The following is an 18,829-nucleotide window of genomic DNA, read 5'->3' as shown; positions in this document are numbered from 1 at the left end:
ATCAACCATGCCATACAGCATTTCCTTCTCTGCTAATCAACCATGCCATACAGCATTTCCTTCTCTGCTAATCAACCATGCTATACAGCATTTCCTTTTCTGCTAATCAACCATGCCATACAGCATTTCCTTCTCTGCTATTTCTTCTAAAATCACCCCATCAGTCCTTCATCCTCCAATAAAAGCTAAACTGTTTCCTTCTGCTTTATCATTTTAAATTAGACAAGACTAGTAGTGGTCAATCATTCCATACTAAATTCCTCATTCTGTCTCTGCATATGAAATCTTTCCATCAGTTCTTCATCCTGCAGTAAAAGATCTACCGTTTCCTTCTGCCCTGCTATTTCTCCTTGTACACTGGACTAACAAGAAAGAATGATACTCTACTCTTTTTACTCTAACTTGGCCTAGATTTTCGTCCTTTTGCAGCTTATATCACGCATATCAGCGGTAGAAACAGTCTACTTTGACTCTTCACCTCCCCACGGCACTTTGTGACAGGCATCATTCCATGCTAATCAGTTTTAACAAGTCAGCATTCTTGATAGATACATGATAATTTTAGGACGAGTCAGTAGAGATGTGGTCAACAGCTCCATTGGACGCGGGTTTTAATCTTGTCTAGGGCAGGGAACAGTCTAAATAATTTGAATCTCAGTGAGGTAGAATTTCCTGATCTACCGTAGGACCGCCAATGTGTCATAAAAACACCCCCACTAATATCAATACATAAGTCCTCAATGAGACAGCCCTAGTATGTGTTCCAGGGTATAAAATAGGGAAATATGATTACTGCACATCTAAAGCAAAATTTTGTAATCCATTATATATATATATATATATATATATATATATATATATATATATATATATATATATATATATATATATATATATATATATATTTCCCAGTATTACAATTTTGAGTTCGCGTACCAAATATATTTAGTAGTAAGATTAAATTTAAATAAGTAAAAAATTAACTAAGGATACTTAAAAAAAAAAAAAACTATTCTTACACATTTCCATAAACTTAATTATGATATAAATGGAGGCTAATGAATGCAGAAATTTTTGTACAAGTAAATAATTTGAGAAATTGTTCGAAAACACCTAAAATGAACACTGTTCTTAAAAATTACTGGTTTAACCAATGGAAAAATTACAGTTATTATAAAAAAAAAAAAATATTTCAAACGTAAATCCTGCTCTCACTCTTACCCAAGTTTAACAGAGAAAGTAAAGTTAGGGTACTGGGTGAGAAAGAGAAGCAAAGTGAATGAGGTAGGATTTAGGATATATTCAGTATATTTCTCCACAGTCCTTATTGTTTTTTAGGATATTAAATCGGGCGCAGCAAGACTGCTAGATACACTGGTCTGTGAGACTCCAAGACCCCATTTCCTGTCCTGAGATTGCAAAAATCGCCAGGAAAAAAAGAAAGGTAAACATAAGAAAGCTTTTTTAATTTTATAAAACAAAAAAGCTTAAATAATAAAACTAAACTTATTGCTATCTCTTTGTAAATAATTTGCGAGACGACTATAGAAATTCTGAGTAGGCTGTATTGCCAAACGTTTTCCATTTACCCAAACAAGTACTTTTGACTGCACATAATCAATTTCTTCACTACACAAAATCAGATTGATCAATTCAGAAATCAGATTGATCACTGCACAATTTGTGATCACTGCACACATATTTTAAACCCTGATGTGATCAGTATGGCCGGCGGGTGTTAGTGCCGAAGTGTTGTCATGTGGAGGTGTATGGTACATCGGGGGACTGCTGGGCCTAAGGGAACGGACTGTTAAGCCTATGCCCAGATTCCAGCATATAAAAAAGAGGGAATAGCAGATAATATAATACTAACCCTGGACACGAGGGAGGTCCAGTACGAGCCATCTGTCAGCACAAACACGGAGGAGCGACTGCATGACTGTGTGGCCAACATGGCGTCCAGTGCAGCATGGAGGTCACCCGCAGATTGGCTCAGGTCTGGAACAAGCGTAATAGTAGTAGTTGTAGTTATAGTAGTAATATCAGTAGTAGTAGTTGTAACTGTTGTTGTAGTGGTTGTTGCTGTAATAGTGGTAGTAGTAGTAGTAATTGTTGTTGTAATAGTGATAGTAGTAGTACTAGTAGCAGCAGCAGCAGCAGTAGTAGTAGTTTTTGTTGTTGTGGGTGTTATTGTTGTTGTTGTTGTAGAAGAAGCACTAATGGTAGTAGCAGCGGTATAGTAGTTCATGCCCCAGATTCATGTGAGACGTGACCCCAGTGGACTGCAGGCTTAAGTTGTCCTCCTCCTGCAGTTCACCTCTTCCTCTCAGGGGATATCTAGGGATGAGTAACATTTTTACAACCTTTCAGGCGGGGTTGCTCAGCTATATCGGTGCCACTACGTGAAGGCGTTCCTGTCCAGTACCAGAACAAAAGAATATCACGAAATTGCATAGTTTGGTATCTTGCGTAGGGCGATCCGTAAATAGCGCTCCAATAGAACTCACCTGGATGTATCTTATGTACTGCATGGATGGCTCAGTTTGCTGGTGTGAGCATGAGTATAACAGTGGGAGTAGGGAATGAATAAATTATGCAGTATAGATAGTGATAACACCGAAGAAGCCATCCCCGCAACTCACGAAACATCGGGCGGCAGAGTGGGAGAAGTGCGTACCACTTTTCATAACCTACAACGCATTACGAAGCTTATATTTGTGTGATTCGTTTAGCCAGTAAGGTGTTGGTATGAATGTTTGAAGTTCAAACTTTAAAGATGGGTGAACAGACGCTAGTTCATTTCAGTGGAACTCTGATAGTTTCCCGTTTTTTTTATATGTCTGCTAATGTTTTTTATCTTTATAGCCTCCTCCGTTTTATGGGAAAGTGTATTTGGAGCCTGTGGAGTCACATGGAGAGACAGGCTGACGAATGAGGATATAAAGGAGCGTTGTGGTGTGGATGCGGATGTGATAGGAAGCGTTATGAGGAACACATTGAGGTGGTTTGGCCATGTGGAGAGGATGGAGGGTGAAAGACTGACGAAGAGAGTGTATGTGAGTGAGGTGGAGGGGGGAAGAGGGAGGGGAAGGCCGAGGATGAGATGAAGGGATGGAGTGGAGAGGTATATGAGAGAGGGGGATGTGAGTTGGGAGCAGGGCAGTGAAATGGCGGGGGACAGGGCGACTTGGAGGCGATTTGTTTGTGGCCACTCCAAATGGGATTGAGGCGTCTGGCAATAGATAGATAGATAGATAGATAGATAGTATTTGGATACTTACCAAAACTAACAGTGCAAGGAAAGCACTAACTTAACATACATCAGTCTTTAAGAGCAATTATTATGTATTAGAAAATGAGTTGCATTCTACATATTGTTACACACCATAGCCCGAGATAAATATATTCCACATCTTTACAGAAAACCTCGCATATTAAATTGCTATTATCATTTGCAATTTTCAACTTATACTTCTGTGCTCGAGGGATGGTAAATGTTCTGCATATGTAGGTACTTAAATTCGTGTAATATTTTGTCTCCTTTTTCATGTCACGGTATTTTGGTGTGATGTAACAATAATGCCATTTCCTTCTTTATGGTGACCTTGCACAAAGCTTTAAAGGAGCAGAAGAATTTTACCTGCATTTGCATAAAACGGCTATGCCAGGCCCTTGACTCCCTCGATAAGGGTATTATTATTCCTTTTTAATACTCCAAGGCGCTGTAACACAATTTTGCATATTATATTACATCCGATGCATGATGGTACAGAGCATAATTAATTACAAGCGACCACCATACCACAGCATCGGGGCAGGCGGGCGTGGACCATGAGGCAGGACACCCACAGGCCAAGCCAAAATCTTCCCAAAGCGGCTGCCATCATCACCACACCACCACCAGTACGGCAAGATTCTGTAACAAGAAATGTTTAATTAAAAATACATGTTCTCAGTAGCATATTTTACAGGAATTCATGTAAGATACATACCAAAACTAATATTTACATATGCTTCGCTGCCATGAGAATAACTTTTAATCTCATCAGTTCAGTACCGTCATCCATATTTCATCCATGCCACTCCAGTCTATTTATTCTCTCAGAAAAACTCTTCAAGTTAGAAGGGTTAGATATAGCCCTCAGTAACTTCTTGAATTAGAGGCTTTTCTAAAATTGAATAAAATTGTCCATATGTAGCGAGAATAAGCCATAAAAGGTAGTCATTTGTTTCAGTGGTACGTCGAGCAGTTTTCATTCCGCACTGTATATTTGGTTCAACCTGTTTTCTCTTATTCTAAACCATCCTTGCCATTCATACATACATACAGAACATACCTCCTTCCATGTTTCCATTCTTTTTAACATGTTGTCCCTTATTATGAACCATTTATTCCATACTTCCACTCTGTTTAACCTGCCCTCCCTCATTCTGTACCATAAATTCCATAAGTATTTTCCATTTCTTCTCACATGCTTTATCCACTGTTTTCATCATCGCCCATGTCGAAACCCACGAAAGCATGGTAGCACTTGAATATTGCAGATTTCTTTCAATTTCACATATGTTACATGTTTTGACCTAAAACTGAATTGTGCAAATTCATTTTGCATTATCTCTTTAGCATCTGGGAAATTTGCAGTGTTCCTTTAAAGGAACACCATGGAGGCCTTCTCGGCACTCCTTGGTCGATTCATATATCTAGTTGCTCAGTATGCTCGTATGGTATCCCTAGGCAATAAATAAAGGTAAACTGACGATAAATAGTGTTTATTCCTTTTCTCTTTATTATAACTAATCAATTTTCCGTGTATATTCATGAAAGCAATAACAAAATATTTTAGCATCCCTTACAGTGTTCAACATAACTTTGTTATCCTTTCCTCATTACACATTTATTTCTTTACTGCACATTAATTTATAGACGAAAATATATTAATTTTCACTACACTTGTTGAATAAAATTGTACTCAATTGTTTAGGTACTGTTATTGGTAGTAGGTATGCAGTGCAACCTATGCTCTTACTTTTTGTGGTATTTTGACCAACATGGAACATGCAGTGCAACATCACGTTTAGTGCACATTGGCTTAGCATTTTTTTTTTTTCATACACTGCACCTCCGCTGTCTATCACCCATCACTATGTCATGTCCAATTCCATCACAACGTACAAAATCTGGTAATGTCATCGGTGAAATTTTCCTTGGCCTTTCGCATGGTTTCAGAAGAATGTTAACAATCTCTCTCAAATATTGAAGTTCAGTTACCTTACTAATTTTTGTAAATAGGAGCCATTTACAATTGAAGCATTTAGCATGAATCTGAAAAGAGGATGATAGCACACTCGTTGGCGAAATGTCACCCTGTATTTTCCGCGGAACTGGTCACACAGATAAACTCCTCCTATCCCCTTGTTGAACTCTTGGATGATTACAGGTTGCGGAATAATCATTACTTCTTTCTTTTGTTTAGACCATCGTTTACACTTAATGACTGCTAGTGATTAACTGTTTTATTTGTTGCCAATCTCACATCGCTATTATCATTCCACTGGCATACTGCCAACGTGTCCTCTGCATTTTTGAGCATCTCTGCAAATCCTCTTTCTTTTTCATCTCAGACAGAAAAACATTTTTAACTTTATCTTTTCTTATTGTTCCCGTTAGGTTTACACTCTCTTCACGAAATGACTCGAGAAGGGGAGGAGTTGTAAAATAATTGTCTATATTTTCATTACTACCTGTGAGAACAGTTCCCTTAGCCAACATATGAACAACTGATTCCCCTATTGTCAAGCCATCTTCATGTCCAGAATCTCTACCCTCATACAATTTGAAAGATATCAAAAACCCCTCAGAAGAGAAGAGACACCAAAACTTAAACGCAAATCGTACAGGCGTTCCCCTGATAAATTGCTTGAATCTATTTTTTTTTTTTTATGCGAGGAAGAAGGAACCAAAGGCCATAAGCCCGTAGTAACAGTTCCCTCCAAGAGAAAAACAGAATACAATAGAGAGCCAAATTCAAGATCCGATCATTTTGAGATGCCTGGACACACTGCGTTTGAAAGACTGGAGATCATAGGCAGCAGGAAATACAGATAGAGGGAGACAGTTCCAGAGCTGACCTGTTGCATAAATGAAAGACTGGGAGTAACGGTTAACTCTTGCATTAGAGAGTTGGACAGAAAAGGGATAAGAGTTTGCTGCCAGACGGGTGCTACGCGTTAATGAGACGAAAAGCCTTTGACTCCACCCTATTGAGAAGAGCTGTATGTGGTGAGCCTCCCCACAAATGAGAGTTGTACTCCACGCAGGGGCGGATAAAACCCCTGTATAGAGTCAACAATTGTGTAGGGGTAAAGAAAGAGTGGAGTCGGCTTAGCACACCCAATCTCTTGGAAGCAGATTTTACAAGAGATGTAATATGATCTTTCCAAGATAAGTCCCGAGTAAATGAAACCCCAAGCATGTTCAAGGATGATGCAGGATTAAGCTGAATATTATTAAACATTAATGGGTATACCTGTGGAAGATTTTGTCGGGTTGATAGGTGTAAGAACTGAGTCTTAGATGCATTAAAGACAACCATATTATTTTTACCCCAGTCAGAGATACGAGCCAAGTCAGACATTAGGTGTGCCATAGCCTCATCCCTTGTTTCTTGAAGTAACTGTTGAGATGGGCGTTGCGGGAACCGAATGGAAAGGTGAAGGGTGGAGTCATCAGCGTATGAGTGGATAGGGTTAGATGTACAGCTTAGAAGATCACTGATGAATAAAAGGAAGAGAGTTGGTGATAGGACAGAGCCCTGAAGAACACCACTGTTGATAGATCTAGAAGAAGAACGATGGCCGTCTACAACAGCGGCTATAGAACGACCAGAAAGGAAGCTAGCGATGAAGGCACAGATAGAAGGATAGAAACCGTAGGAGGGCAGTTTGGAAATTAAAGATTTATGCCAGACTTGATCGAAAGCCTTTGAGATGTCAAGTGCAATGGCAAAGCTTTCGCCAAAGTCCCGAAAGGAGGATGACCAGGAGTCTGAAAAGTAGGTGAGAAGATCGCCAGTGCAGCGTCCCTGACGGAACCCATACTGACGATTGGAAAGAAGGTTGTGATAGGAAAGATGCCTTAAAATTTTTCTATTAAGAATTGACTCGAAAACTTTTGAAATACAGGACGTTAAAGAAATTGGACGATAGTTGGAGGGTTGGGAGTGGTCACCCTTCTTTGGGACTGGCTGAATGAGAGCAAACTTCCAGCAAGAAGGAAAGGTACAAGTTGACAGACAAAGGCGAAAGAGTTTGCCTAGGCAGGGTGTAAGTACAGAAGCACAGTTCTTGAGAACAACAGGAGGGACCCCATCAAGCCCATATGCCTTGTTAGTACTGAGGCCAGTGATGGCAGAAAATACATCAACTGAAGAAATTTTAATGTCAGCCATGAGGAAGTCAGAGTGGAGAAGTGATGGAGGAACAGCACCGGAATCGTCTAAGGTGGAATTGGAGGAGAAAGTCTGTGCGAAGAGATCTGCTTTATCAGTAGAAGAAATAGCTACAGAACCATCAGAGTAGAAAAGAGGAGGGAAGGATGATGAGGTAAAGTTGTTAGAAAGATTTTTGGCAAGGTGCCAGAAGGAGCGGGAAGAATTCGAGTTGGAGAGTTGAGAGCATTTAGTATGGATGAAATTATATTTAGTAGAGCGAAGAACAGACTTAGCACGATTCCGGGCAGAAACGTAAAGATGATGTGATTCAGGGGTGGGTTGGCTCCGGTACCTTTTGTAGGCCTTCTCCTTGTTGCGGACAGCATTAGAACAAGCGTGATTAAACCAAGGCTTTCTTGCGTTAGTCAAAGGATATGATGACCATAGTCTGGTTCCATAGCTTCATCAACTGCCCAGATCGAGGGAAGTGGTTGAACTAACTCCTTGAACATCTTGATCAAATATCGGCCGAATTTTATAAATTCTGTCATGCTCTGGTTTCTTGGAGTTATCAACAAAATGCAAGCTCCTAACAATGTCTTCAAACCTACTGACTGACATTCCTCACTGTAGCACTGCAAGGTTTCTAGAATCTGCTTGTCGTGACCAAAACATCCGCCTATTAAGAACCTTGTTGTACTCACGGAGAAGAAATATACCTAAAACCTAATACTGTTCATTTACAGTGACACACAGCTCTTTACCAAGTTTCTGTTGGTGATACCTGTTAGTTTCTTCCCTTATAAGCTCCATGATCTCATCATTCCACATGAACTTGATAATATCATTTGGTTTCAACCCATCATCCGCCCACTTATGCAAAATTGTTGGTCGATGTTCCTCTTCTATTGGTTGTCTTCCACTTTTTGATTGTTCTAGGTCACATTTTTTCCATTCATGTGTGCGTTTGGGACGTTTCCTTGGTGGTTTCTTGCTTTTCCTTGCGTGTGATGTTGTTTCTGCCGACTCTTCTGAGTCTGCTGGTGTTGACCTAGACAAACAAGGCTCTAGACGATGAATTCCTGTTTGAAAGTTCTATATGAGGTGGCTTTGCAAGTAGTTTTGGCCCAAGTAGCATATTTTCATCTACATCAACGACATCTTCACTGGGATCACCTCCATCAGACTCTGCACCATCATCAGGAGGCTCTAAGACAATGTCTCTACCTGTAGCAGCTTCATCATCAGGTAAAGTGTACAGGTATGCAATTGCTTGCTCGACGTCCATAAAACACCTGTAAGGCCAGGTATTTTGTAAATACATTGCCAAGAAATTAGAAATTACAAGAATATTCTAGCATGGTTTATTATATAATCCAAATTTCTTGCATGGACTGACATAGCAGGCCTACGTTCTGCACAAGGCATTTTACGAATATATATATATATATATATATATATATATATATATATTGTTACGGAACAGAGAAAGATAATGTACACTTTAAGTGAGAATTCTAAAAATCACTACTGTCCCGTAAAGTTCCAGGTTCAAAACAAAAGAGTTAGGTAAAATTACAAGTTAAAGTTTAATGCTCAAACTAACAACAAAACATTCAGGACTCATAAGGATAATGTAATGGCAAAAACAGGTTAAATATATGGTTAACTGCAATAGCCTCTATTAACACGAAATTAGCAAGAGTAAATTTATCTAAGTCAGCCCTGATAAAATGAGAAAGCCGGATAATACTCAGTGAATGCAAGATATATTATTACAGATACAAAATATTATCAAAAATTGGCTGACAGTAAAACATTACATTAATCACAAAAACCTCACTAGGCCTACAAATTAACACCTTATGCTATACAGTACAAGACAAAATGTAATAACACTCATACTCAAATTACACAGCAGTTAGATGGCTGGAGACTTCCTGAGCACTCACAATAATAACAACTGTACAGGGGAGGAGAGAGATGTGAACAAAATGAGGAGTAGATCTAAGTGGCAATAATGCAGAGACTGAGCTCATTATATAGGGGCCGGCAGAGCTTGATACAACTTGTAAGAAGGACGCGCAAATGAAGCCAGAGGGGACAAAGAGTTGACACTCCTGCTCTGAACAACAGAAAGAACGACTTTACTATAAGGGAGGACGGGGGGAGTGAGGTAGAACACGCTCGTGATCAAACATGCAGCATACTGTACGTTAGAATTACACAAAGGATGATGAAATCATAGGCTATGTAACAATATATATATATATATATATATATATATATATATATATATATATATATATATATATATAGCTTCACTCTTCTAAATATTAGTATTCGAGTAGGTAATCAATTATATACCATAGGCGCCATTGTAAACTTATAGAAACAGAAAGAAAAAACACCATTGGCAACACATCGTTCATGTGACTACACAATGTTCCTCTGAAGGAACACATATTTCACAGGCCCTAATACGAAATTCGTGTAATCCTATTTAGCTTTTATGTTTGATAGAGATTCTTTATTATCTAATCTTTAATATCTATAATGATATAGGACATAACTTCCCTAAATAAGAAAACTTCGCACTAAAAACTTACAGCTAATGTGACATATTTCAAGTCCAGTTTTTGACTCCTCTCATGTGATCATTTCCTGTCGCATGGAAACAAAAGTATGAAAAAAGATGATGAAAAATTAGATCAAAGTTTTCTGTAATAAATCAATGATAAGAAAATGGGTTTACAATGGTTAACTTTCGTATGCATGGCGATACAAATGTATACACTTTGTGTTCCTTTAAAGGAACATCATGCACTCGTGAGTTCAACAGATCCTCTAACCCTGCGTAAAACCACCCTGTTCAGCACTCATCGATCAACTTATGTTAATCTAACTCTTTACTGTGTCAGAATTATGTTCATGTATTACATTATTTGACACACATCTGTATTTAGCTTTAGTTTGTTTGACGTTTTTGGAAGGGTCTTTTTTTCGGCACAAAAGTAACATATTACACCAAACGTTCATTACCACATATCGACACATATAACACTCAACAGTGCACTACACCAAGCCACACTACAGTACATTATATAACATCACGCTACAGAAAGACATTCTACACCAGGCTATGATTTTTCTTAAGTGTGTTTACTTCTAAATAATAGCATGCAAGTCATTATAACAGAACACATCACACCACACCACACTACTCAACACTATAGCACGCATTACATTTCGAGACAAAAAAACCGTTGCGTACTGCAGCACACACACACACACACACACACACACACACACACACACACACAAGACAACAGTACAACAGTGCAGTTCACTGAAATGTTTTATACCACACCATATCAACACACCATCTCCAAATCCACACCACACAATACACCAACTATCATACACACACCATAGTACAACACCACATTAAACCACACTACACTGCGCCATACAGCATCATGCACACCTCACACATCCCTGCATACTATTTACCCCACAACCCGCTCGATTCAAGATTCACATTCCCTGTCACATCCTTGTAGCAGCAGCAGCAGCAGCAGCAGCAGCAGTAGTAGTAGTAGTACTAGTAGTAGTAGCAGTAGTAGTAGTAGTTGTTGTTGTAGTAGAAATGGTGTAGTAGCAGGAGTAGTAGTTGCTGTTGTTGTAGCCCTAAGTTCAGATGAAACATGACCCTGCTGGACTTCAGGCTCAAGTTAACCAATTTCAGCAGTTTACCATCCATCTTGCTGGGGACAGGGAGAGAGCTAAGTGACATTTGTTTGACCGAGCAGCACACCCACCTGACTATGTCGGTGCCACAGCATTGGTTTAATCACGCTTGTTCTAATGCTGTCCGCAACAAGGAGAGGGCCTATAAAAGGTACCGGGGCCAGTCCACTCCTGAATCACATCTGTTATACGTTTCTGCCCGGAATCGTGCTAAGTCTGTTCTTTGCTCTGCTAAAAATAATTTCATCCGTACTAAATGCTCTCAACTCTCCAACTCGAATTCTTCTCGCTCCTTCTGTCACCTTCCCAAAAACCTTTCTAACAACTTTACCTCATCATCCTTCCCTCCACTATTCTTCTCTTATTTCTCTGTAGCTATTTCTTCTAATGATAAAGCAGATCTCATAGCCCAGACTTTCTCCTTCAATTCCACCTTAGACGATTCCAGTGCTGTTCCTCCATCACTTCCCCCCTCTGACTTCCTCATGGCTGACATTAAAATTTCTTCAGCTGATGTATTTTCTGCCATTACAGGCCTCAATACTAACAAGGTATATGAGCCTGATGGAGTCCCTGCTGTTGTTCTCAAGAACTGTGCTTCTTTGCTTACACCCTGCCTAGGCAAACTCTTTCGCCTTTATCTGTCAACTTGTACCTTTCTTTCATGCTGGAAGTTTGCTCTCATTCAGCCTGTCGCAAAAAAGAGTGACCATTCCCAACCCTCTAACTATCGTCCAATTGCTTTACCATCCTGTATCTCAAAAGTTTTCGAGTCAGTTCTTAATAGAAAAATATTAAAGCATCTTTCCTATCACAACTTTCTTTCTGATCATCAGTATGGGTTCCGTGGGACGCTCCGCTGGCGATCTTCTCACCTACTTTTCAGACTCCTGGTCGTCCTCCTTTCGGGACTTTCGCGAAAGCTTTGCCATTGCACTTGACATCTCAAAGGCCTTCGATCGAGTCTGGCATAAATCGTTAATTTCCAAATTGCCCTCTTACAGTTTCTATCCTTCTATCTGTACCTTCATCTCTAGCTTCCTTTCTGGTCGTTCTGTAGCTGCTGTTGTAGACGGCCATCATTCTTCTCTTAGATCTATTAACAGTGGTGTTCCTCAGTGCTCTGTCCTATCACCAACTCTCTTCCTTTTATTCATCAATGACCTTCTAAGCTGTACATCTAACCCTATCCACTCATATGCTGATGACTCTACCCTTCACCTTTCCATTTGGTTCCCACAATGCCCATCTCAGCAGTTACTTCAACAAACAAGGGATGAGGCTATGGCACACCTAATGTCTGACTTGGCTCGTATCTCTGACTGGGGTAAAAATAATCTTGTTGTTTTTAATGCATCAAAGACTTAGTTCATACACCTATCAACCTGACAAAATCTTCCACAGGTGTACCCACTAATGTTTAATAATATTCAGCTTAATCCTGCATCACCCTTGAACATGCTTGGGTTTCATTTCTCAGGATTGATTGATTGAAAATAATGTAAATCTGGTGCTGCTACTGCCAGGGTCATATGCCGCCGGATCACAAAGTAAAAGACACGGCAAAATAAAAACTGCCTATTCAAAATGAATATAATATCTGTTAGTAGGAATAAAACACTAAAAATAATAAAAGAATAGTTTATAATATATCAATTACTTATAGAAGTGGAAGGAGGCCCACCTCCTGAAGAAAACTAAAAACATCAGTAAAATCGCTAGAGGCTTCACCAATCATCGAGGACAAACAGTAGGCACGATCTGCCCCCCCATGCCTATGAAGGAACGAACCTCTGATGCAGGTTCCCCAGACTCGGACACTCGACCATCAAGTGGCGGACAGAAAGGGGAACAAGGCAGTCATCACAGTACGGTTGAGTCTCACCACACATGAGGAACCCATGTGTAAGCCGAGAATGCCCAATGCGAAGCCTAGCAAGAGCCACCTCCAGTCGCCGAGATATATAGAGAAGAACCCTTGGCACAACCACTCTCTGAAAGATTTCTTTTAGTTTATTGTGAGAAACACCATCCCAGTGTCTCTGCCAACACGTACGAATTGCGTACAGCAAATAAATTGTTACATCAGAAACAGGAAGTGGGTAGTTGGTTGGGGGCTGTTGACAAGACGCAGATTTAGCTAAAGTATCTGCCCTCTCATTGCCCACCACACCAACATGTGCAGCAACCCAACAGAAGTCTACGCAGAGGCCACGATGAAAAAGCCACTCTAAAATTGATAAAACCAATGCATGGGATGCATTAAAAGACTCCAGTGCAGACAAAGCACTATGCGAGTCACTAAAAATCACAAAAATGGATTGATGAGAGTAAAAATGATTTTAAGAGCACATAAAATTGCAGTCAGTTCTGCTGTATACACTGACGTAATGCCAGGAAGGCTACCGCCGCTACTGAAGGAAGGGAATGCAACACCAAATCATACTCCAGTATCAGTCTTAGACCCGTCATTATAGACGGGGACAGAACCCTCATGAATGGAGGCATGTTCTACTAAGAGAGAGAGTGACACCCGAGAAGGAGGTGAGCCCTTTTTTTAAACAATGGACCTATTGAATGCCACACGAGGGAATAGCCAAGAACCCACCTTTGGGATCCGATGTGGAGAAATTACCAGTCTCAAGACAGAGAGGGCTAACATAACAGACCAGACCCTGTAACCAAATGGCTTTGGGAAATTAGGACAGGTGTCAAAAACAGAATATCGGAAATCCAGGGAGACAATGGCACAAGAAATTGAATCTGGAATGCGGTGAAGACGATACCAACATCTCATCATTAGCAACTGGCATCACAAGTCCAAGGGGAATACACCAGCATCCACCAACAAACATGAAATCGAGGATGATCTGAATGCCCCGGTTGCAAGACGTACACCAGCATGATGCAAAAAATTTAACAACCGGAGGCGGACATCCGTTGCAGAGGAGTAGACTTCACACCCATATTCAAGTTAACCCGCCCCGTCCCGGAGATGTGAATTCACGTCCTCACATGATGTGCACTCATATCCCAGAGATGTAAATTAACGCAGCAACATAGCAAGGTCCCTAATTTGCACAATTTTCAATTTTCTTGAGTGATTTTTGGCACGTATACACGGGACACCTTCCTCTACAAGATGCCAGACAGGGACAATGCCTTACCCAGCATGACCTCCTCCCTCCCCTGCATGACCTTTTCTCAGCAATTCACCTGTTATCAGTGACCTGGCCAGTAAAGCCATGTCATGCCACGGTACGAAATTCAGGGCCAGAGTGATTCCCCAATCGATGACAATGCGGACAAACATTAGAGGAAGAAACAGTCAGAAACGATGATCAGGTAATGTGGCAAAAAAAGGTCAGAAATGGTGATGAGTTAGTGAGTGAAACAATGCTTATAATGCCTATATTACCGTTTGAAAACCAATATACTCTCGTACTACATATAAATTCATACCAAATAAATAAATAAATACCGTTTATGAGTGGTGTAGAATAGTTATCCTCCCGTAGAACTCGTTTTCTTTGCAGCCAGCCTGATAGAAAACCTGTAAGGTAAGGATGTACTCCTACCTGGATTGAATATTTTAAACCTCAGGTGAGTGATTTCTCTATGAATTTTCGATGTTTCTCACCAAAAGCGGATGTTTGAGCCCCCCCCCCAAAAAAAAGGTCCAAAAATGTCAAGACTGGGGCATACCACTGCCCAGAAAACGTTGGGATGGGAAGAATAAGAGGAGGAGGGTCTGACGGTCAGCACCCCAAGAGGTATTAGCTAAAACTCTCAAAAGACTCAAAGCTTTAAGACAAGTTACCTTAACAGAACGAATATGAGGAACCTAGTTTAAGCTTCTATCAAACAGAAGACCCATAAATCGTGTCTCTTCCACGCAGGTTATTCTCCTACCATAGAGATACAAGTCAGGGTCTGGGTGAACCCCTCGAAGATGACAAAAATGTATAGCCACTGTCTTTGCTGAAAAAAAATGGAAACCGCGATTTTCTGCCCAGTCAGAAATTCTATTAAGAGCCAGCTGCAACTTCCTCCCTATCAGAGACATTCTAGATGCGGTGAAGGAAATTGAGAGGTCATCGACATATAGTGATCCTCGTACACCATCAGGAAGCACTCTGATGACGCTGTTAATTGCTACAGCAAACAGAATAACAATAAGGATACTCCCCTGTGGTACTCCATCTTCTAGTGCTTGGGCATTAGAAAGCACTCCTCCCACTTGCACCCTTAAAATTCGGTTAAATAAAAAGTGTTGAATAAAAATAGGTAAGCGCCCACGAAGACGAAACTCATGAGGAGAGAGTAAAATACCATGACGCCATGCGGTGTCATATGCCTTATCCAGATCGAAGAAGACCGTGACCTGGTGTTGGTTAGTGGAAAAAGCTTCACAGACAGAAGATTCCAAGGACAGTAGTGTATCAGAGGTAGAGCACATTTTTCAAAAACCATACTGGGCTGGGGATAAGAAGTCACCTCTCCCTAAAAACCACACAAGCCTAACATTGGCCATCCTTTCCAAAACTTTACATATACAAGACGTCAAAGAAATAGGCCGATAATTCGTCGCCTGTAGGTGGTTCTTACCTGGTTTGGGGTTGGCAATAACTACAGCAACACCCCAACAAGCTGGAAATTCCCCATAACACCAGATCTTATTAAACAGTGAAAGCAAAAACAACAGGGACTCATCAGACAAGTTCTGTAAAAAGGCATAAGGAATATCATCATAACCAGGAGAGGAGTCATGGCACTGCGACAGAGCCGTCTGGAGTTCAGAAATTGAAAATGGAACATTGTAAGACTCTCCCCCAGCAGAGGCAAAACTAAGACCACGAGACTTTAGGTGCCGACAGTGGCAAGCCGAAGGCGTATCTGCATCCTTCTGTGACATACTGGCAAAATGATCAGCAAGCAACTCTGCAACAGCAAATGGATCAGCCACAGTTTCACCTGCTGCAGATATAACAGGACGCAAGGGGACTGTAAATTTTCCTGAAATTTTTCTTACCCGGTTCCACACCTGGGTGATGGAAGTCCTTGAATTGATGGAGGAAACATAACCCTTCCAGGACGAACGCCTGGCTTCCTTTAAGACGTGCCTCATATGAGTTCGTGCACTCTGATACACCACCAAATACTGAGGATCCCCACGGTGACAACGAAGTTGTGAGAAGGCGACTCGTTTGGGTCTCAATGTGGAACTGTACTCAGAGTTCTACTAAGGAACCGGACGTTTAGGAAACTGACCATTTGTTTTTGGAATAGATAATAGGGCTGCTGAGTGCAGCACGGTATTGAAATATGACACAGCCTCAGTAAGACAGCCAAACTTGTTGACAGAAAGGGAAATGGAACTTAATTTCCTGAAATGTGGCCAGTCAGCCCTATCTAGAAGCCAGCGAGGAACACGTGGCTGAGGTCCACCAGCACTAGCAGTTAAGAGTAACAGAAAATGGTTGCTGCCATACAGGTCTGGCAACACATCCCAGTTAAAATCTTAATCAGCATCAGATGAACATAATGACAAATCAATGGCAGTAAAGTTCCTGTCTGACTATGGAAATAAGTCATTATATTGGAGTTTAAAATGCCTAACTCCTCATATTCCACTAAAGAGGCCATAATAACACCCCGAGGGTTGGCCTCACTGTTTCTCCATAGTGGTTGATGACCATTCATATCCCCTAGTAACAGAAAGGGAGAAGGAAGGCCATGAATAAGGAGTTCCAGATCCGCCCATTCAACAGTAGCACTAGGAGGTAGATAAAGACTGCAAACTGTATACTGCCAATGTAAAAACATCCGGACAGCAACTGCCTGCGAGGGACTAGAAGTATCCAGATGACTGTATGGAATATCCTGGCGAAGGAAGATAGCAGCACCTCCATGACGACCTTGGCCTGGCACAGGATCAGAATAAAAAGCATTGTAGCTGGAAGGACCAGCAGGAGCAGTACCACGAACCATGGTCCCCTGGATACAAATGCGTAGAGGAGGAAATTGAGAAACTAGATGACACAGTTCCTCATAGTTAGCCCGTAAACCCCGACAATTCCACTGGATGATAGAACCCACAGTGGTGTGGGAAATGATTAAGTGCAGGACTGTATACCTCCTTACATGCGATTGGGTTTTGAATGATGTTTAGTAAGGCCCTTGGTAAGAGGCTGCCCAGCACCAGGAACCCGCGCTTTATGTCGAACATCCGTGGGCAAACGTGAGGACATGGAAGAGGAAAGTTTTACAACACTGTTCCTTTGAGGTGGAATAAAATTTGGTTTGGAAAAAGGCTTGGAGGCCGCCTTGGGTGATGTGGGACGGCCAGTGCCACCATTAAAAGTTCCAGAAGTGGAAAGAGAATCAACAGCATTAGATCCCTGTGAGGATGACATTGTCCTTTTCCGGACGTTCTCTCCAACACCATCCCCAGGTGGGGACCTGACTACAGGTAAACCACCAGCAGCAGCTTCCATTTGGCTAGACCCCTCAGCCTCTGAGGCAGAGGGAACAGTAGAGAGGTTGATACAAGGTTCGACAACAGAGACCTTAGGTGGCCGGTTTTCAGGCTCTGAGGACCCTGACGCATTACGGTGACGTTTGCCAGGTACAGAAGGAGCCTCGTTCATACTGGACAAGGGGGGATGAGTCTCGTTAATGTGTACATCTGCCACCACCACAGAAGTGCGCAAACCATCAGCCACCGAAGTGAAGGCAGAGACAGTTGGAGCAGTGGGTGGATGAGAATCAATCACACACATATCAGTAAATCTAGGGTTAACATCCATCAAATCAGTAGTTGGGGAAGTGGTCACTGTAAAGGGTCATAGCAACTTCTGGGACACAGAACGACATACAGGTGCTCCAGAAAGGACAGAAGCATAAGTAACTTCAGGCTGAAAGAAGAGAGTCTGGGCCCTCCACTTTGCTTCTGGAAAGGAAACCTTCTCATGTGCGCGAATGCTCAAAACTTCCTTTTCAAGGAAATACCGAGGACAGTTTTCGGAAGATACAGCATGAGGATCCCCACAGTGATAGCATTCAAGGGGTCCTGGACAATCACTGGTATGACTCACTTCGCCACAGGAGACACAAACATCACGTAGGCCAGCCAGTGCACATCGGCAAAATTTGCTAACATGTCCATACTCCTGACAGTGGAAACACCACTTTGGGTTTGGAACATAAGGCTTCACAGGCAGAGAGAGTCAAACAAGTTTCACGGAAGCAGGCAACTTTAAGTGGTCAAAGGTCAGAAACAGCATCGGAGTTGGGGTCAAAATACCATCGATCTTCTTCTGTACCCGGTCAGCCTCTTCAACACCATAAGCGTGTAGTTCTTCTAATAACCGTGACTCAGGGTATCACAGGAGGTCCCGGGAGTAAATGACCCCTTTACACTGATTAAAGGTGGCATGAGGTATGCAGGACATGCTGTGACCGGAAACGGAGGTCAGAGTCTGGAAATGTGACTCTCTTCTGGGGAGGAAACCTCAATTAAGAGGCTGCCATCTCTTTGGGTAGAAATTACTGGTTCGCTCCCACAGGAAGAAACAATTGCATGATGTAGATTAAAGATGTCTGTATCTAGCACTGAACCACCTGCAGAGGGTTTCAGCACTAGATAC

General features: G+C 41.4%; 1 long non-coding RNA gene across 1 annotated transcript in view; it reads right to left on the bottom strand.

Annotated features, from left to right (window-relative positions):
• Positions 1-561: 561 nt before the first annotated feature.
• Positions 562-18,829, bottom strand: part of LOC145398716 (uncharacterized) — a 102,511-nt gene continuing 84,243 nt past the window's right edge. The window contains exons 2-4 of the long non-coding RNA XR_013897173.1: positions 3,803-3,916; positions 1,874-1,998; positions 562-621 (exon numbers count right to left, since the gene is read on the bottom strand). This is a non-coding gene — a long non-coding RNA (uncharacterized LOC145398716). The remainder of the gene's footprint in view (positions 622-1,873; positions 1,999-3,802; positions 3,917-18,829) is intronic.

Source organism: Coenobita brevimanus, chromosome 46 (genome assembly GCF_032717465.1).
Source record: "Coenobita brevimanus isolate Jiangsu-jjx chromosome 46, ASM3271746v2, whole genome shotgun sequence".
In the NCBI taxonomy this organism is placed as follows: Eukaryota; Metazoa; Arthropoda; class Malacostraca; order Decapoda; family Coenobitidae; genus Coenobita; species Coenobita brevimanus.
Note: the sequence above shows the minus strand (reverse complement) of the source record. Positions and strands in the feature narration are given on the sequence as shown.